Genomic DNA, 19,767 nt, shown 5'->3' on the forward strand with positions numbered 1-19,767 from the left:
TTGGGGGTGCCTAAAAAATCCCTTTTATTGAAGAAATGGCTTACATTCAGTCTTGTGATATTTTTGGTTTCCAATAAGTAGATTTTTAATTTTATGTAACCTCATTTTCTAATGATCCATTCAAGAGATGTTTCCACTATGAAATGAAGAGCAAGGGGAAAGAGCACAAATGATAGAGCCAGTGAGTGAGATGGGGTGTTGAGGAAGGAGAGAATGAAACAAAGACAGAGTGAGTGAACGGCAGGTAGGCATAGAAGAGGAGACTAGAAGTGAAGGTGACTTGCTTTTCCCTGCTCTTGACCTCCCACCCATCTCAAACCAATCACAAACATACCTTCTATGCAACGTTGGTATGCAGAACTTCACTCCTCAGCCAGTGAGGGTGAGTCCCAAGCCAGGGGCTAGAGAGCAAAAGAATGGATGTGCTCAGACGTTCCTTGCTAGGACAGTTGATCTGAAACAAGGCCTGCTCTCTTGTTTCCTGCAAGGATCTAGAAATTCTGCATGAATCTGCAAGGCACATTGACAGCATAAATTTGCATAAACTGCCCCACCTTCTGCCTTCCTACTTCCTAAGCAGTAGTTGTTTGTGTATAAAGAGAGAGGTCGCAGGCAAGGTAATTTTGTGAGTAGGATACAGAACCCTAAATAGCTGGTGAGAGGTATAAGTTATTCTAAAAGCATAAAAACAGTACACCTATGAAATGAAATGCTTTCATATGTGATCTTCTGTGTTTATTGTCCTGTGCAAAAAGTTGCACCTTGTGTTTGAAGGTTGAAATTGTTTCAAGCTTGCATGGACGCAGAAATTTCTGAGTGACTTTTATACATTTCTTAAGACTCTCCACTGTCAGGATGGCCGAGTGGTCTAAGGCGCTGTGTTTAGGCCGCAGTCTCCTCTGGAGGCGTGGGTTCGAATCCCACTTCTGACATGACTTTTGGAGATATAATCTTCTTCATCAGGATAACATCTGATGGAATTTGCATCTGTTCGTCTTCACCTGGGACGTTATTCCGTCCTCGTCTAGTCAAGAGAGCTTGGGTTTCTCATATATTTCTGTTGTACAAAGTCTTGCTGATAAAGTGCAATCCTTACCAAATGAGCTTAGGACCCATGTAAGAGCTCATCTAGAAGAGTCATGCTCTTGTATTCCCTGGCCAGACAGGCCATGCAAATTTGGAAGAATGCCAAGCACCTGGTAGACAGCTGTACTCCAGCACACTTACAGCAATGTCCTCAGGGCTGTGATCAGGGGCTGCTTAGATTTGCGTATTCCACCCTATGTTGTGACATTGAGCTCCCTTGTTGAATTTGCTTTAGTCAGCCAAGATGTGGCTGTTGACTCAATTTCAAAGCAGCTTTGCGCCGTTCAAGTGGCTGGTGAATAGCACTTTCTCTTTGTACGCTTTAAAGGTCTAAAGAGTTCTTCATAGGTACTGCTCTGTGTGGATTGTTCAAAGATCTGTTGGAAATGCTTATAATGGGATAAATAAATTGAGGGCATGCCTTTTCGGTACCAAACTTGCATGGCTGTCTGGCTTGTGGAAGGTGCTGCAAATGCAAGTCAGGATGGCCGAATGGTCTAAGGCGCTGCGTTCAGGTCGCAGTCTCTTCTGGAGGCGTGGGTTCAAATCCCACTTCTGACAAACCTGTGTTTAATCTTCTTTTTTCTTGAGGGAGAAAATCAGATCATTTCCCTCACATGGGCTTATATGGTTGTCTTTTTGGAAAAGTGCAGTGAGTTTTTTTCTTGCTATAGCCACTTATGGCCTAAGATGTGTGTTTTTTTTGTTCACACTATCTTTCTCACTATGTAGATGGACAAGCAACATGTGGTCAGGATGGCCGAGTGGTCTAAGGCGCTGCGTTAAGGCCGCAGTCTCTCCTGGAGGCGTGGGTTCGAATCCCACTTCTGACAAACCTGTGTTTAATCTTCTTTTTTCTTGAGGGAGAAAATCAGATCATTTCCCTCACATGGGCTTATATGGTTGTCTTTTTGGAAAAGTGCAGTGAGTTTTTTTCTTGCTATAGCCACTTATGGCCTAAGATGTGTGTTTTATTTGTTCACACTATCTTTCTCACTATGTAGATGGACAAGCAACATGTGGTCAGGATGGCCGAGTGGTCTAAGGCGCTGCGTTAAGGCCGCAGTCTCTCCTGGAGGCGTGGGTTCGAATCCCACTTCTGACAAATCTTTAAGTCCATTTTGTCTCTGCGTTCCTTCAGAATCTCAGCTAAAAATTGGCAGTGCATATAATATCTGAATAAGTACCAAACTTCAGTTTCAACTGCAAATGAATTTGCCCAATTCTGTCTTCAAGCTCGTATAATATTCTTCTAGCACTAGTGGTGTTTTATGTGTTTTTTGGGGGGTGCCTAAAAAATCCCTTTTATTGAAGAAATGGCTTACATTCAGTCTTGTGATATTTTTGCTTTCCAATAAGTAGATTTTTAATTTTATGTAACCTCATTTTCTAATGATCCATTCAAGAAATGTTTCCACTATGAAATGAAGAGCAAGGGGAAAGAGCACAAATGATAGAGCCAGTGAGTGAGATGGGGTGTTGAGGAAGGAGAGAATGAAACAAAGACAGAGTGAGTGAACGGCAGGTAGGCATAGAAGAAGAGACTAGAAGTGAAGGTGACTTGCTTTTCCCTGCTCTTGACCTCCCACCCATCTCAAACCAATCACAAACATACCTTCTATGCAACGTTGGTATGCAGAACTTCAATCCTCAGCCAGTAAGGGTGAGTCCCAAGCCAGGGGCTAGAGAGCAAAAGAATGGATGTGCTCAGACGTTCCTTGCTAGGGACAGTTGATCTGAAACAAGGCCTGCTCTCTTGTTTCCAGCAAGGATCTAGAAATTCTGCATGAATCTGCAAGGCACATTGACAGCATAAATTTGCATAAACTGCCCCACCTTCTGCCTTCCTACTTCCTGAGCAGTAGTTGTTTGTGTATAAAGAGAGAGGTCGCAGGCAAGATAATTTAGTGAGTAGGATACAGAACCCTAAATAGCTGGTGAGAGGTATAAGTTATTCTAAAAGCATAAAAACAGTACACCTGTGAAATGAAATGCTTTCATATGTGATCTTCTGTGTTTATTGTCCTGTGCAAAAAGTTGCACCTTGTGTTTGAAGGTTGAAATTATTTCAAGCTTGCATGGACGGAGACATTTCTGATTGACTTTTATACATTTCTTAGGACTCTTCACTGTCAGGATGGCCGAGTGGTCTAAGGTGCTGTGTGTATGCTGCAGTCTCCTGTGGAGGCGTGGGTTCGAATCCCACTTCTGAAATGACTTTTGGAGATATAATCTTCTTCATCAGGATAACATCTGATGGAAGTTGCATCTGTTCGTCTTCACCTGGGACGTTATTCCGTCCTCGTCTAGTCAAGAGAGCTTGGGTTTCTCATATATTTCTGTTGTACAAAGTCTTGCTGATGAAGTGCAATCCTTACCAAATGAGCTTAGGACCCATGTAAGAGCTCATCTAGAAGAGTCATGCTCTTGTATTCCCTGGCCAGACAGGCCATGCAAATTTGGAAGAATGCCAAGCACCTGGTAGACAGCTGTACTCCAGCACACTTACAGCAATGTCCTCAGGGCTGTGATCAGGGGCTGCTTAGATTTGCGTATTCCACCCTATGTTGTGACATTGAGCTCCCTTGTTGAATTTGCTTTAGTCAGGCAAGATGTGGCTGTTGACTCAATTTCAAAGCAGCTTTGCGCCGTTCAAGTGGCTGGTGAATAGCACTTTCTCTTTGTACGCTTTAAAGGTCTAAAGAGTTCTTCATAGGTACTGCTCTGTATGGATTGTTCAAAGATCTGTTGGAAATGCTTATAATGGGATAAATAAATTGAGGGCATGCCTTTTCGGTACCAAACTTGCATGGCTGTCTGGCTTGTGGAAGGTGCTGCAAATGCAAGTCAGGATGGCCGAGTGGTCTAAGGCGCTGCGTTCAGGTCGCAGTCTCTTCTGGAGGCGTGGGTTCAAATCCCACTTCTGACAAACCTGTGTTTAATATTCTTTTTTCTTGAGGGAGAAAATCAGATCATTTCCCTCACATGGGCTTATATGGTTGTCTTTTTGGAAAAGTGCAGTGAGATTTTTTCTTGCTATAGCCACTTATGGCCTAAGATGTGTGTTTTTTTTGTTCACACTATCTTTCTCACTATGTAGATGGACAAGCAACATGTGGTCAGGATGGCCGAGTGGTCTAAGGTGCTGCATTAAGGCCGCAGTCTCTCCTGGAGGCGTGGGTTCGAATCCCACTTCTGACAAAACTTTAAGTCAATTTTGTCACTGCGTTCCTTCAGAATCTCAGCTAAAAATTGGCAGTGCATATAATATCTGAATAAGTACCAAACTTCAGTTTCAACTGCAAATGAATTTGCCCAATTCTGTCTTCAAGCTCGTATAATATTCTTCTAGCACTAGTGGTGTTTTATGTGTTTTTTGGGGGGTGCCTAAAAAATCCCTTTTATTGAAGAAATGGCTTACATTCAGTCTTGTGATATTTTTGGTTTCCAATAAGTAGATTTTTAATTTTATGTAACCTCATTTTCTAATGATCCATTCAAGAGATGTTTCCACTATGAAATGAAGAGCAAGGGGAAAGAGCACAAATGATAGAGCCAGTGAGTGAGATGGGGTGTTGAGGAAGGAGAGAATGAAACAAAGACAGAGTGAGTGAACGGCAGGTAGGCATAGAAGAGGAGACTAGAAGTGAAGGTGACTTGCTTTTCCCTGCTCTTGACCTCCCACCCATCTCAAACCAATCACAAACATACCTTCTATGCAATGTTGGTATGCAGAACTTCACTCCTCAGCCAGTGAGGGTGAGTCCCAAGCCAGGGGCTAGAGAGCAAAAGAATGGATGTGCTCAGACGTTCCTTGCTAGGGACAGTTGTTCTGAAACAAGGCCTGCTCTCTTGTTTCCAGCAAGGATCTAGAAATTCTGCATGAATGTGCAAGGCACATTGCCAGCATAAATTTGCATAAACTGCCCCACCTTCTGCCTTCCTACTTCCTGAGCAGTAGTTGTTTGTGTATAGAGAGAAAGGTCGCAGGCAAGGTAATTTTGTGAGTAGGATACAGAACCCTAAATAGCTGGTGAGAGGTATAAGTTATTCTAAAAGCATAAAAACAGTACACCTGTGAAATGAAATGCTTTCATATGTGATCTTCTGTGTTTATTGTCCTGTGCAAAAAGTTGCACCTTGTGTTTGAAGGTTGAAATTATTTCAAGCTTGCATGGACGCAGAAATTTCAGAGTGACTTTTATACATTTCTTAAGACTCTTCACTGTCAGGATGGCCGAGTGGTCTAAGGCGCTGTGTTTAGGACGCAGTCTCCTCTGGAGGCGTGGGTTAGCATCCCACTTCTGACATGACTTTTGGAGATATAATCTTCTTCATCAGGATAACATCTGATGGAAGTTGCTTCTGTTCGTCTTCACCTGGGACGTTATTCTGTCCTCGTCTAGTCAAGAGAGCTTGGGTTTCTCATATATTTCTGTTGTACAAAGTCTTGCTGATAAAGTGCAATCCTTACCAAATGAGCTTAGGACCCATGTAAGAGCTCATCTAGAAGAGTCATTCTCTTGTATTCCCTGGCCAGACAGGCCATACAAATTTGGAAGAATGCCAAGCACCTGGTAGACAGCTGGACTCCAGCACACTTACAGCAATTTCCTCAGGGCAGTGATCAGGGGCTGCTTAGATTTGCGAATTCCACCCTATGTTGTGACATTGAGATCCCTTGTTGAATTTGCTTTAGTCAGCCAATATGTGGCTGTTGACTCAATTTCAAAGCAGCTTTGGGCCGTTCAAGTGGCTGGTGAATAGCACTTTCTCTTTGTACGCTTTAAAGGTCTAAAGAGTTCTTCATAGGTACTGCTCTGTATGGATTGTTCGAAGATCTGTTGGAAATGCTTATAATGGGATAAATAAATTGAGGGCATGCCTTTTTGGTACCAAACTTGCATGGCTGTCTGGCTTGTGGAAGGTGCTGCAAATGCAAGTCAGGATGCCGAGTGGTCTAAGGCGCTGCGTTCAGGTCGCAGTCTCTTCTGGAGGCGTGGGTTCAAATCCCACTTCTGACAAACCTGTGTTTAATCTTCTTTTTTATTGAGGGAGAAAATTAGATCATTTCCCTCACATGGGCTTATATGGTTGTCTTTTTGGAAAAGTGCAGTGAGTTTTTTTCTTGCTATATCCACTTATGGCCTAAGATGTGTGTTTTTTTTGTTCACACTATCTTTCTCACTATGTAGATGGACAAGCAACATGTGGTCAGGATGGCCGAGTGGTCTAAGGAGCTGCATTAAGGCCGCAGTCTCTGCTGGAGGCGTGGGTTCGAATCCCACTTCTGACAAAACTTTAAGTCCATTTTGTCTCTGCGTTCCTTCAGAATCTCAGCTAAAAATTGGCAGTGCATATAATATCTGAATAAGTACCAAACTTCAGTTTCAACTGCAAATGATTTTGCCCAATTCTGTCTTCAAGCTCGTATAATATTCTTCTAGCACTAGTGGTGTTTTATGTGTTTTTTGGGGGGTGCCTAAAAAATCCCTTTTATTGAAGAAATGGCTTACATTCAGTCTTGTGATATTTTTGGTTTCCAATAAGTAGATTTTTATTTTTATGTAACCTCATTTTCTAATGATCCATTCAAGAGATGTTTCCACTATGAAATGAAGAGCAAGGGGAAAGAGCACAAATGATAGAGCCAGTGAGTGAGATGGGGTGTTGAGGAAGGAGAGAATGAAACAAAGACAGAGTGAGTGAACGGCAGGTAGGCATAGAAGAGGAGACTAGAAGGGAAGGTGACTTGCTTTTCCCTGCTCTTGACCTCCCACCCATCTCAAACCAATCACAAACATACCTTCTATGCAACGTTGGTATGCAGAACTTCACTCCTCAGCCAGTGAGGGTGAGTCCCAAGCCAGGGGCTAGAGAGCAAAAGAATGGATGTGCTCAGACGTTCCTTGCTAGGGACAGTTGATCTGAAACAAGGCCTGCTCTCTTGTTTCCAGCAAGGATCTAGAAATTCTGCATGAATCTGCAAGGCACATTGACAGCATAAATTTGCATAAACTGCCCCACCTTCTGCCTTCCTACTTCCTGAGCAGTAGTTGTTTGTGTATAAAGAGAGAGGTCGCAGGCAAGGTAATTTTGTGAGTAGGATACAGAACCCTAAATAGCTGGTGAGAGGTATAAGTTATTCTAAAAGCATAAAAACAGTACACCTGTGAAATGAAATGCTTTCATATGTGATCTTCTGTGTTTATTGTCCTGTGCAAAAAGTTGCACCTTGTGTTTGAAGGTTGAAATTATTTCAAGCTTGCATGGACGCAGAAATTTCTGAGTGACTTTTATACATTTCTTAGGACTCTCCACTGTCAGGATGGCCGAGTGGTCTAAGGTGCTGTGTTAGGCCACAGTCTCCTCTGGAGGCGTGGGTTCGAATCCCACTTCTGACATGACTTTTGGAGATATAATCTTCTTCATCAGGATAACATCTGATGGAAGTTGCATCTGTTCGTCTTCACCTGGGACGTTATTCCGTCCTCGTCTAGTCAAGAGAGCTTGGGGTTCTCATATATTTCTGTTGTACAAAGTCTTGCTGATAAAGTGCAATCCTTACCAAATGAGCTTATGACCCATGTAAGAGCTCATCTAGAAGAGTCATTCTCTTGTATTCCCTGGCCAGACAGGCCATACACATTTGGAAGAATGCCAAGCACCTGGTAGACAACTGGACTCCAGCACACTTACAGCAATTTCCTCAGGGCAGTGATCAGGGGCTACTTAGATTTGCGAATTCCACCCTATGTTGTGACATTGAGATCCCTTGTTGAATTTGCTTTAGTCAGCCAAGATGTGGCTATTGACTCAATTTCAAAGCAGCTTTGGGCCGTTCAAGTGGCTGGTGAATAGCACTTTCTCTTTGTACTCATTAAAGGTCTAAAGAGTTCTTCATAGGCACTGCTCTGTATGGATTGTTCAAAGATCTGTTGGGAATGCTTATAATGGGATAAATAAATTGAGGGCATGCCTTTTCGGTACCCCACTTGCATGGCTGTCTGGCTTGTGGAAGGTGCTGCAAATGCAAGTCAGGATGGCCGAGTGGTCTAAGGTGCTGCGTTCAGGTCGCAGTCTGTTCTGGAGGCGTGGGTTCAAATCCCACTTCTGACAAACCTGTGTTTAATCTTCTTTTTTCTTGAGGGAGAAAATCAGATCATTTCCCTCACATGGGCTTATATGGTTGTCTTTTTGGAAAAGTGCAGTGAGTTTTTTTCTTGCTATAGCCACTCATGGCCTAAGATGTGTGTTTTTTTTGTTCACACTATCTTTCTAACTATGTAGATGAACAAGCAACATGTGGTCAGGATGGCCGAGTGGTCTAAGGTGCTGCGTTAAGGCCGCAGTCTCTCCTGGAGGCATGGGTTCGAATACCACTTCTGACAAAACTTTAAGTCCATTTTGTCTCTGCGTTCCTTCAGAATCTCAGCTAAAAATTGGCAGTGCATATAATATCTGAATAAGTACCAAACTTCAGTTTCAACTGCAAATGAATTCGCCCAATTCTGTCTTCAAGCTCGTATAATATTCTTCTAGCACTAGTGGTGTTTTATGTGTTTTTTGGGGGTGCCTAAAAAATCCCTTTTATTGAAGAAATGGCTTACATTCAGTCTTGTGATATTTTTGGTTTCCAATAAGTAGATTTTTAATTTTATGTAACCTCATTTTCTAATGATCCATTCAAGAGATGTTTCCACTATGAAATGAAGAGCAAGGGGAAAGAGCACAAATGATAGCGCGAGTGAGTGAGATGGGGTGTTGAGGAAAGAGAGAATGAAACAAAGACAGAGTGAGTGAACGGCAGGTAGGCATAGAAGAGGAGACTAGAAGTGAAAGTGACTTGCTTTTCCCTGCTCTTGACCTCCCACCCATCTCAAACCAATCACAAACATACCATCTATGCAACGTTGGTATGCAGAACTTCACTCCTCAGCCAGTGAGGGTGAGTCCCAAGCCAGGGGCTAGAGAGCAAAAGAATGGATGTGCTCAGACGTTCCTTGCTAGGGACAGTTGATCTGAAACAAGGCCTGCTCTCTTGTTTCCATCAAGGATCTAGAAATTCTGCATGAATGTGCAAGGCACATTGCCAGCATAAATTTGCATAAACTGCCCCACCTTCTGCCTTCCTACTTCCTGAGCAGTAGTTGTTTGTGTATAGAGAGAAAGGTCGCAGGCAAGGTAATTTTGTGAGTAGGATACAGAACCCTAAATAGCTGGTGAGAGGTATAAGTTATTCTAAAAGCATAAAAACAGTACACCTGTGAAATGAAATGCTTTCATATGTGATCTTCTGTGTTTATTGTCCTGTGCAAAAAGTTGCACCTTGTGTTTGAAGGTTGAAATTATTTCAAGCTTGCATGGACGCATAAATTTCAGAGTGACTTTTATACATTTCTCAGGACTCTTCACTGTCAGGATGGCCGAGTGGTCTAAGGCGATGTGTTTAGGCCGCAGTCTCCTCTGGAGGTGTGGGTTCGAATCCCACTTCTGAAATGACTTTTGGAGATATAATCTTCTTCATCAGGATAACATCTGATGGAAGTTGCATCTGTTCGTCTTCACCTGGGACGTTATTCCGTCCTCGTCTAGTCAAGAGAGCTTGGGTTTCTCATATATTTCTGTTGTACAAAGTCTTGCTGATAAAGTGCAATCCTTACCAAATGAGCTTAGGACCCATGTAAGAGCTCATCTAGAAGAGTCATGCTCTTGTATTCCCTGGCCAGACAGGCCATGCAAATTTGGAAGAATGTCAAGCACCTGGTAGACAGCTGTACTCCAGCACACTTACAGCAATGTCCTCAGGGCTGTGATCAGGGGCTGCTTAGATTTGCGTATTCCACCCTATGTTGTGACATTGAGCTCCCTTGTTGAATTTGCTTTAGTCAGCCAAGATGTGGCTGTTGACTCAATTTCAAAGCAGCTTTGGGCCGTTCAAGTGGCTGGTGAATAGCACTTTCTCTTTGTACGCTTTAAAGGTCTAAAGAGTTCTTCATAGGTACTGCTCTGTATGGATTGTTCAAAGATCTGTTGGAAATGCTCATAATGGGATAAATAAATTGAGGGCATGCCTTTTCGGTACCAAACTTGCATGGCTGTCTGGCTTGTGGAAGGTGCTGCAAATCCAAGTCAGGATGCCGAGTGGTCTAAGGCGCTGCGTTCAGGTCGCAGTCTCTTCTGGAGGCGTGGGTTCAAATCCCACTTCTGACAAACCTGTGTTTAATCTTCTTTTTTATTGAGGGAGAAAATCAGATCATTTCCCTCACATGGGCTTATATGGTTGTCTTTTTGGAAAAGTGCAGTGAGTTTTTTTCTTGCTATATCCACTTATGGCCTAAGATGTGTGTTTTTTTTGTTCACACTATCTTTCTCACTATGTAGATGGACAAGCAGCATGTGGTCAGGATGGCCGAGTGGTCTAAGGAGCTGCATTAAGGCCGCAGTCTCTGCTGGAGGCGTGGGTTCGAATCCCACTTCTGACAAAACTTTAAGTCCATTTTGTCTCTGCGTTCCTTCAGAATCTCAGCTAAAAATTGGCAGTGCATATAATATCTGAATAAGTACCAAACTTCAGTTTCAACTGCAAATGAATTTGCCCAATTCTGTCTTCAAGCTCTTATAATATTCTTCTAGCACTAGTGGTGTTTTATGTGTTTTTCGGGGGGTGCCTAAAAAATCCCTTTTATTGAAGAAATGGCTTACATTCAGTCTTGTGATATTTTTGGTTTCCAATAAGTAGATTTTTAATTTTATGTAACCTCATTTTCTAATGATCCATTCAAGAGATGTTTCCACTATGAAATGAAGAGCAAGGGGAAAGAGCACAAATGATAGAGCGAGTGAGTGAGATGGGGTGTTGAGGAAGAAGAGAATGAAACAAAGACAGAGTGAGTGAACGGCAGGTAGGCATAGAAGAGGAGACTAGAAGTGAAAGTGACTTGCTTTTCCCTGCTCTTGACCTCCCACCCATCTCAAACCAATCACAAACATACCTTCTATGCAACGTTGGTATGCAGAACTTCACTCCTCAGCCAGTGAGGGTGAGTCCCAAGCCAGGGGCTAGAGAGCAAAAGAATGGATGTGCTCAGACGTTCCTTGCTAGGGACAGTTGATCTGAAACAAGGCCTGCTCTCTTGTTTCCAGCAAGGATCTAGAAATTCTGCATGAATGTGCAAGGCACATTGCCAGCATAAATTTGCATAAACTGCCCCACCTTCTGCCTTCCTACTTCCTGAGCAGTAGTTGTTTGTGTATAGAGAGAAAGGTGGCAGGCAAGGTAATTTTGTGAGTAGGATACAGAACCCTAAATAGCTGGTGAGAGGTATAAGTTATTCTAAAAGCATAAAAACAGTACACCTGTGAAATGAAATGCTTTCATATGTGATCTTCTGTGTTTATTGTCCTGTGCAAAAAGTTGCACCTTGTGTTTGAAGGTTGAAATTATTTCAAGCTTGCATGGACGCAGAAATTTCAGAGTGACTTTTATACATTTCTCAGGACTCTTCACTGTCAGGATGGCCGAGTGGTCTAAGGCGCTGTGTTTAGGCCGCAGTCTCCTCTGGAGGCGTGGGTTCGAATCCCACTTCTGAAATGACTTTTGGAGATATAATCTTCTTCATCAGGATAACATCTGATGGAAGTTGCTTCTGTTTGTCTTCACCTGGGACGTTATTCTGTCCTCGTCTAGTCAAGAGAGCTTGGGTTTCTCATATATTTCTGTTGTACAAAGTCTTGCTGATAAAGTGCAATCCTTACCAAATGAGCTTATGACCCATGTAAGAGCTCATCTAGAAGAGTCATTCTCTTGTATTCCCTGGCCAGACAGGCCATACAAATTTGGAAGAATGCCAAGCACCTGGTAGACAGCTGGACTCCAGCACACTTACAGCAATTTCCTCAGGGCAGTGATCAGGGGCTGCTTAGATTTGCGAATTCCACCCTATGTTGTGACATTGAGATCCCTTGTTGAATTTGCTTTAGTCAGCCAAGATGTGGCTATTGACTCAATTTCAAAGCAGCTTTGGGCCGTTCAAGTGGCTGGTGAATAGCACTTTCTCTTTGTACTCATTAAAGGTCTAAAGAGTTCTTCATAGGTACTGCTCTGTATGGATTGTTCAAAGATCTGTTGGAAATGCTTATAATGGGATAAATAAATTGAGGGCATGCCTTTTCGGTTCCCCACTTGCATGGCTGTCTGGCTTGTGGAAGGTGCTGCAAATGCAAGTCAGGATGGCCGAGTGGTCTAAGGTGCTGGGTTCAGGTTGCAGTCTCTTCTGGAGGCGTGGGTTCAAATCCCACTTCTGACAAACCTGTGTTTAATCTTCTATTTTCTTGAGGGAGAAAATCAGATCATTTCCCTCACATGGGCTTATATGGTTGTCTTTTTGGAAAAGTGCAGTGAGTTTTTTTCTTGCTATAGCCACTCATGGCCTAAGATGTGTGTTTTTTTTGTTCACACTATCTTTCTCACTATGTAGATGAACAAGCAACATGTGGTCAGGATGGCCGAGTGGTCTAAGGCGCTGCGTTAAGGCCGCAGTCTCTCCTGGAGGCGTGGGTTCGAATCCCACTTCTGACAAAACTTTAAGTCCATTTTGTCTCTGCGTTCCTTCAGAATCTCAGCTAAAAATTGGCAGTGCATATCATTTCTGAATAAGTACCAAACTTCAGTTTCAACTGCAAATGAATTTGCCCAATTCTGTCTTCAAGCTCGTATAATATTCTTCTAGCACTAGTGGTGTTTTATGTGTTTTTTGGGGGGTGCCTAAAAAATCCCTTTTATTGAAGAAATGGCTTACATTCAGTCTTGTGATATTTTTGGTTTCCAATAAGTAGATTTTTATTTTTATGTAACCTCATTTTCTAATGATCCATTCAAGAGATGTTTCCACTATGAAATGAAGAGCAAGGGGAAAGAGCACAAATGATAGAGCCAGTGAGTGAGATGGGGTGTTGAGGAAGGAGAGAATGAAACAAAGGCAGAGTGAGTGAACGGCAGGTAGGCACAGAAGAGGAGACTAGAAGTGAAGGTGACTTGCTTTACCCTGCTCTTGACCTCCCACCCATCTCAAACCAATCACAAACATACCTTCTATGCAACGTTGGTATGCAGAACTTCACTCCTCAGCCAGTGAGGGTGAGTCCCAAGCCAGGGACTAGAGAGCAAAAGAGTGGATGTGCTCAGACGTTGCTGGCTAGGGACAGTTGATCTGAAACAAGGCCTGCTCTCTTGTTTCCAGCAAGGATCTAGAAATTCTGCATGAATCTGCAAGGCACATTGACAGCATAAATTTGCATAAACTGCCCCACCTTCTGCCTTCCTACTTCCTGAGCAGTAGTTGTTTGTGTATAAAGAGAGAGGTCGCAGGCAAGGTAATTTTGTGAGTAGGATACAGAACCCTAAATAGCTGGTGAGAGGTATAAGTTATTCTAAAAGCATAAAAACAGTACACCTGTGAAATGAAATGCTTTCATATGTGATCTTCTGTGTTTATTGTCCTGTGCAAAAAGGTGCACCTTGTGTTTGAAGGTTGAAATTATTTCAAGCTTGCATGGACGCAGAAATTTCTGAGTGACTTTTATACATTTCTTAGGACTCTCCACTGTCAGGATGGCCGAGTGGTCTAAGGCGCTGTGTTTAGGCCGCAGTCTCCTCTGGAGGCGTGGGTTCGAATCCCACTTCTGACATGACTTTTGGAGATATAATCTTCTTCATCAGGATAACATCTGATGGAAGTTGCATCTGTTCGTCTTCACCTGGGACGTTATTCCGTCCTCGTCTAGTCAAGAGAGCTTGGGTTTCTCATATATTTCTGTTGTACAAAGTCTTGCTGATAAAGTGCAATCCTTACCAAATGAGCTTAGGACCCATGTAAGAGCTCATCTAGAAGAGTCATGCTCTTGTATTCCCTGGCCAGACAGGCCATGCAAATTTGGAAGAATGCCAAGCACCTGGTAGACAGCTGTACTCCAGCACACTTACAGCAATGTCCTCAGGGCTGTGATCAGGGGCTGCTTAGATTTGCGTATTCCACCCTATGTTGTGACATTGAGCTCCCTTGTTGAATTTGCTTTAGTCAGCCAAGATGTGGCTGTTGACTCAATTTCAAAGCAGCTTTGCGCCGTTCAAGTAGCTGGTGAATAGCACTTTCTCTTTGTACGCTTTAAAGGTCTAAAGAGTTCTTCATAGGTACTGCTCTGTGTGGATTGTTCAAAGATCTGTTGGAAATGCTTATAATGGGATAAATAAATTGAGGGCATGCCTTTTCGGTACCAAACTTGCATGGCTGTCTGGCTTGTGGAAGGTGCTGCAAATGCAAGTCAGGATGGCCGAGTGGTCTAAGGCGCTGCGTTCAGGTCGCAGTTTCTTCTGGAGGCGTGGGTTCAAATCCCACTTCTGACAAACCTGTGTTTAATCTTCTTTTTTCTTGAGGGAGAAAATCAGATCATTTCCCTCACATGGGCTTATATGGTTGTCTTTTTGGAAAAGTGCAGTGAGTTTTTTTCTTGCTATAGCCACTTATGGCCTAAGATGTGTGTTTTTTTTGTTCACACTATCTTTCTCACTATGTAGATGGACAAGCAACATGTGGTCAGGATGGCCGAGTGGTCTAAGGTGCTGCGTTAAGGCCGCAGTCTCTCCTGGAGGCGTGGGTTCGAATCCCACTTCTGACAAAACTTTAAGTCAATTTTGTCACTGCGTTCCTTCAGAATCTCAGCTAAAAATTGGCAGTGCATATAATATCTGAATAAGTACCAAACTTCAGTTTCAACTGCAAATGAATTTGCCCAATTCTGTCTTCAAGCTCGTATAATATTCTTCTAGCACTAGTGGTGTTTTATGTGTTTTTTGGGGGGTGCCTAAAAAATCCCTTTTATTGAAGAAATGGCTTACATTCAGTCTTGTGATATTTTTGGTTTCCAATAAGTAGATTTTTTATTTTATGTAACCTCATTTTCTAATGATCCATTCAAGAGATGTTTCCACTATGAAATGAAGAGCAAGGGGAAAGAGCACAAATGATAGAGCCAGTGAGTGAGATGGGGTGTTGAGGAAGGAGAGAATGAAACAAAGACAGAGTGAGTGAACGGCAGGTAGGCATAGAAGAGGAGACTAGAAGTGAAGGTGACTTGCTTTTCCCTGCTCTTGACCTCCCACCCATCTCAAACCAATCACAAACATACCTTCTATGCAACGTTGGTATGCAGAACTTCACTCCTCAGCCAGTGAGGGTGAGTCCCAAGCCAGGGGCTAGAGAGCAAAAGAATGGAATGGAATGGAGATTAAATTGTCACAGGGGTCCCGATCTCCACTTCTTCACCGGTGCAGCCGAGCACAGCGCTCTCGCCGGCTGGGCAAAGCGGAACCGCCATCTTGGGGGGAGGCAGGGTAGCGCTCCAGCTCCTGGACGCCTCCCGCCCTCCCTCACTACTTAAGGAGTGTTAGTAATTGTGGAAACTGACTACTAGTTTTCCCCTGAGGCGGAAGCCGGGGGCATTTTGCTTTCTCTGCTAACTACTAAAATCGAACCTGTATGATTGTGTGCTCAGAAATTGTTTGTGTGGTGACTTTTGACCTGTATGCAGTCACGCTGACCGGCATTTTAAACATTGTAATTATTTTAATTGTGGCTCTTTTAAAAATCGGTTACTGACCGCCTGCATGTTTGGACGAGATTAAATCGTCACAGGGGTCCCGATCTCCACTTCTTCACCGGTGCAGCCGAGCACAGCGCTCTCGCCGGCTGGGCAAAGCGGAACCGCCATCTTGGGGGGAGGCAGGGTAGCGCTCCAGCTCCTGGACGCCTCCCGCCCTCCCTCACTACTTAAGGAGTGTTAGTAATTGTGGAAACTGACTACTAGTTTTCCCCTGAGGCGGAAGCCGGGGGCATTTTGCTTTCTCTGCTAACTACTAAAATCGAACCTGTATGATTGTGTGCTCAGAAATTGTTTGTGTGGTGACTTATGACCTGTATGCAGTCACGCTGACCGGCATTTTAAACATTGTAATTTTTTTAATTGTGGCTCTTTTAAAAATCGGTTACTGACCGCCTGCATGTTTGGACGAGATTAAATCGTCACAGGGGTCCCGATCTCCACTTCTTCACCGGTGCAGCCGAGCACAGCGCTCTCGCCGGCTGGGCAAAGCGGAACCGCCATCTTGGGGGGAGGCAGGGTAGCGCTCCAGCTCCTGGACGCCTCCCACCCTCCTCCCACTCCCTTTACGCTATGGATATAAAAAAACGACTTTCCCGTCCGCGCAGCGGGCGGGCGCAGCGGGCGCGCCTAAGGCAAGCCCGTCTGCGCCCGTCCGCGCCGGACCCGCGCTCAGCGCCAGTCCCCCTGCCTCTCATACCTGCATGATCACCTGGTCTTCGGAGCAACTTACATTATTACGCCGTAACACTTGTAACCTGCACAAACACTGTAACCCCCAAACTTTGGACAATTGTTCTTATTCTTGCCCAGGGTGTAATCTTTTTATTCCCGCTTGCACTACACGCTGTTTACCATCCAACAGTGGTACTCACTGCTCATCCTCGCCTACCATTCATGCCGGCCTAATTAACTGCCGGTCTCTTCCTGCACATGCATCTGACATTTGGCTTCTACTAGATACAAACAAGTGGGATATTTTATTTCTCACTGAAACATGGCTTAAAGACTCGTCCATGCCAGATATTAACTTGGCCATTCCCTCCGGCTTCCGTTTGATAGGCATTAATCGTGACGGTCCTAAACCTGGAGGGGGTCTGGCGATCATTGCTAAATCTCATTTTACTCTGAGCTCGACTCAAATTATTAACCTCGGTTTGATCGAGGCCATGTATTTTGTAATTAAGGACGCTGCCCGCATTATCTTTGCTGGTATCCTTGTATATAACCCTCCCCCCGTTACTGCCTGTTCTCTCAGTGCCCTTGTGCACTCAATTGCGGACTTTTCCCTTAAACACTCGCACTTCACAGTGCTGGGAGATTTTAATCTTCACATAGATAATCCTTCCTGTGCTCAAGCCTCTTCAATTCTGGAAACCTTACAAGGACTGACCTTGTCCCAACTAGTTAAAGGCCCTACGCACAAAGCCGGTCACACATTAGATTTGATTTTTTCAAATCATCCTTGCATAACGGTTTTTCCATCTTTCCCTCTTACCTGGTCTGACCACTTTTTTATCCCCTTTCATATTGACAGACCTCCCCTTCCCCCTACCTCTTCCCTTAGCAGAGATAGTGGTCGTAAATGGGCTAAAGTGACCTGTGATGCCATTGAGTCTCAATTTCAGTTCCATTTTAATCAGACGGTGGATCTGGATACGGAAACGGCAAGATACAACTCTGTCCTTACCTCAGTACTTGATTCCATTGCTCCTCTTGCTCCCCTGGCATCCGCCAGATCTCGTCCCTCGGCTCCCTGGTTTACCCCCCTCCTTCGCGAGGAAAAAAGCAAATGTAAAAGGCTAGAACGCATTTGGCGTCAGAAATATGATCCAGAGGCTAAACTGGCCTATAAATCTGCTTTAAATAAATTTCAAATGCTCAAACGTTCTTCCATGAGATCATATTTCTCTAACCGTATTCAACAGGCACAGAATTCATCAAAAACTCTTTTCTCAATTGTGAAAGATTTTGTTACTCCTCAGGCCATAAAAACTCAATGCAGCCCTACCCAAGATCTTTGCAACGGTCTCTCTGATTTTTTTCAGGATAAAATTGCTAAACTTGCTTCTTCATTTGTCTCAGCCATGCCCAACCCAATTTCAGACTCCTCTCCCCTTGTGCAAAGTTCCTTCAACTCCTTTAATGAATTATCATTTGAGTCTGCTTTATCTCTTCTTCAGCAAGTCAAGTCTGGCTCACCTTTAGACCCTGTTCCTGCTAAAATAATGGGCAATCTTGCCCCTGTTTTAGTTAATCCCCTTCTTTCCATTTGGAACGCCTCCCTGACCCAGGGTCTTTTTCCTTCAGCATGGAAACAAGCTAGGCTGCTTCCCATTCTTAAAAAACCCAACGCTGATTCTTCCCTGTTCTGCAGCTACCGACCCATTTCGCTTCTGCCTAAGCCAGCTAAGATATTGGAGAAAGTTGTTCAGAAACAAATGGCCCAATTCTTGGAAACAAATAAACTGCTTCACGATTCCCAATCTGGGTTTCGAACCGGCTACAGCACCGAGACAGCGTTGCTGGAAGTCTCAGAGACAATTAGGGAATCGGTGGATAGGGGTGAGGAGGCCATGTTGGTTCTCCTCGACCTATCCGCCGCATTCAACACGGTTTCCCATGTCATTCTTACATCCAGACTCCAACAGCTGGGGATTGAGGGCACTGTTTTAGCATGGATCAAATCCTTTTTATCCGGACGGACCCAAAGGGTACTGCTGCATCCTTACCAATCTGAAGATAAACCCCTCCTGTGTGGCGTACCCCAGGGCTCAGCTTTGAGCCCTTTATTGTTTAATGTTTACCTGGCCCCTCTTGCCAAGGTAGTTGAGTCTTTCGGAGTCAGGGTGGTCTCGTATGCTGATGATACTCAGCTTGTTTTTTCATTTAGAGACCATTCTGACTCCCTCTTTTCCAACTTTCGAAACTGCCTTGGCAATATCTGCACTTGGATGGCTGCTAACCATCTTGCCCTTAACACTGAAAAAACAGAGGTCCTTTTTTTCAGCCAGAAAACTGCTCCCCCTTCTACCCTCTGGTGGCCTGCCATTCTGGACCCTCCTCCTGTACCAGTGCATTCAGCCCGCAACCTGGGCTTTATATTTGACAATACCTTGTCCGGAAAAATCCAGGTTAATAAAGTGGCGGCTGCTTGCTTTAATAAACTGCGCATGATCAGGAAGATTTTTCCCTATCTCCCCCAATCTTCCCGTAAAACAGTGGTTCAGGGACTTATTACGTCTCATCTTGATTATGCCAACAGCCTCTATGCCGGTGCCCCCCAATATCTCATTGATCGACTTCAGATTATACAAAATGCGGCTGCAAGGCTGATTGGCAACATCCCTCCACGCAACTCGGTCAGAGCCTATCGAGAGGAGCTTCATTGGCTCCCAATTGCCCGCCGCATTGTTTTTAAGGTTCTGACCCTTGCCTTTAGGGCAATCAATGGCATTGGCCCCTGCTATTTGAGCAAAAGGCTTAATATAGCTTCTTCAGTTAGGCATCTGAGATCTAATAGTCTATGCCTGATGACGGTTCCTCGCTTCAGACTCACGCGTACTGGTGGTAGAACCTTTACCGTTCTGTCCGCTAAGCTTTGGAACAGTCTTCCCTTGGATCTCAGGTTTTCCGAATCAGAACAAGTCTTTCGCCGTAAACTGAAAACTTGGCTGTTTTCTAAGCACTAGTCTACAAAGCTTCTGTACACTTCCAGATTTTTTATGAACTTGGTACTCCCCTCTGTGATAATCAAGTAGTCTTAGCGCCGGGACACCCCCTCTGGAGGTAGCCGTGCGCTCTATAAAATTCTAAATAAATAAATAAATAAATAAATGGATGTGCTCAGACGTTCCTTGCTAGGGACAGTTGATCTGAAACAAGGCCTGCTCTCTTGTTTCCAGCAAGGATCTAGAAATTCTGCATGAATGTGCAAGGCACATTGCCAGCATAAATTTGCATAAACTGCCCCACCTTCTGCCTTCCTACTTCCTGAGCAGTAGTTGTTTGTGTATAGAGAGA

General features: G+C 44.0%; 14 non-coding genes across 14 annotated transcripts; all 14 read left to right on the forward strand.

The window, feature by feature from the left end:
- The first annotated feature begins 849 nt into the window (after positions 1-849).
- On the forward strand, positions 850-932 carry TRNAL-UAG (transfer RNA leucine (anticodon UAG)). Its single transcript has one exon. It is a non-coding gene; the product is annotated as a tRNA-Leu (tRNA).
- Positions 933-1,564: 632 nt separating this feature from the next.
- On the forward strand, positions 1,565-1,647 carry TRNAL-CAG (transfer RNA leucine (anticodon CAG)). The gene has a single exon. It is a non-coding gene; the product is annotated as a tRNA-Leu (tRNA).
- A 189-nt stretch (positions 1,648-1,836) lies between these two features.
- TRNAL-AAG (transfer RNA leucine (anticodon AAG)) lies at positions 1,837-1,919 on the forward strand. Its single transcript has one exon. It is a non-coding gene; the product is annotated as a tRNA-Leu (tRNA).
- A 189-nt stretch (positions 1,920-2,108) lies between these two features.
- On the forward strand, positions 2,109-2,191 carry TRNAL-AAG (transfer RNA leucine (anticodon AAG)). Its single transcript has one exon. It is a non-coding gene; the product is annotated as a tRNA-Leu (tRNA).
- Positions 2,192-3,932: 1,741 nt separating this feature from the next.
- On the forward strand, positions 3,933-4,015 carry TRNAL-CAG (transfer RNA leucine (anticodon CAG)). Its single transcript has one exon. It is a non-coding gene; the product is annotated as a tRNA-Leu (tRNA).
- Positions 4,016-4,204: 189 nt separating this feature from the next.
- Positions 4,205-4,287, forward strand: TRNAL-AAG (transfer RNA leucine (anticodon AAG)). The gene has a single exon. It is a non-coding gene; the product is annotated as a tRNA-Leu (tRNA).
- A 1,026-nt stretch (positions 4,288-5,313) lies between these two features.
- TRNAL-UAG (transfer RNA leucine (anticodon UAG)) lies at positions 5,314-5,396 on the forward strand. The gene has a single exon. It is a non-coding gene; the product is annotated as a tRNA-Leu (tRNA).
- A 2,726-nt stretch (positions 5,397-8,122) lies between these two features.
- TRNAL-CAG (transfer RNA leucine (anticodon CAG)) lies at positions 8,123-8,205 on the forward strand. Its single transcript has one exon. It is a non-coding gene; the product is annotated as a tRNA-Leu (tRNA).
- A 1,297-nt stretch (positions 8,206-9,502) lies between these two features.
- TRNAL-UAG (transfer RNA leucine (anticodon UAG)) lies at positions 9,503-9,585 on the forward strand. Its single transcript has one exon. It is a non-coding gene; the product is annotated as a tRNA-Leu (tRNA).
- A 2,012-nt stretch (positions 9,586-11,597) lies between these two features.
- TRNAL-UAG (transfer RNA leucine (anticodon UAG)) lies at positions 11,598-11,680 on the forward strand. Its single transcript has one exon. It is a non-coding gene; the product is annotated as a tRNA-Leu (tRNA).
- A 904-nt stretch (positions 11,681-12,584) lies between these two features.
- On the forward strand, positions 12,585-12,667 carry TRNAL-AAG (transfer RNA leucine (anticodon AAG)). Its single transcript has one exon. It is a non-coding gene; the product is annotated as a tRNA-Leu (tRNA).
- A 1,026-nt stretch (positions 12,668-13,693) lies between these two features.
- Positions 13,694-13,776, forward strand: TRNAL-UAG (transfer RNA leucine (anticodon UAG)). Its single transcript has one exon. It is a non-coding gene; the product is annotated as a tRNA-Leu (tRNA).
- Positions 13,777-14,408: 632 nt separating this feature from the next.
- Positions 14,409-14,491, forward strand: TRNAL-CAG (transfer RNA leucine (anticodon CAG)). Its single transcript has one exon. It is a non-coding gene; the product is annotated as a tRNA-Leu (tRNA).
- Positions 14,492-14,680: 189 nt separating this feature from the next.
- Positions 14,681-14,763, forward strand: TRNAL-AAG (transfer RNA leucine (anticodon AAG)). Its single transcript has one exon. It is a non-coding gene; the product is annotated as a tRNA-Leu (tRNA).
- Positions 14,764-19,767: the final 5,004 nt, after the last annotated feature.

This window comes from Lissotriton helveticus, chromosome 8 (assembly GCF_964261635.1).
Source record: "Lissotriton helveticus chromosome 8, aLisHel1.1, whole genome shotgun sequence".
NCBI classification, from domain to species: domain Eukaryota; kingdom Metazoa; phylum Chordata; class Amphibia; order Caudata; family Salamandridae; genus Lissotriton; species Lissotriton helveticus.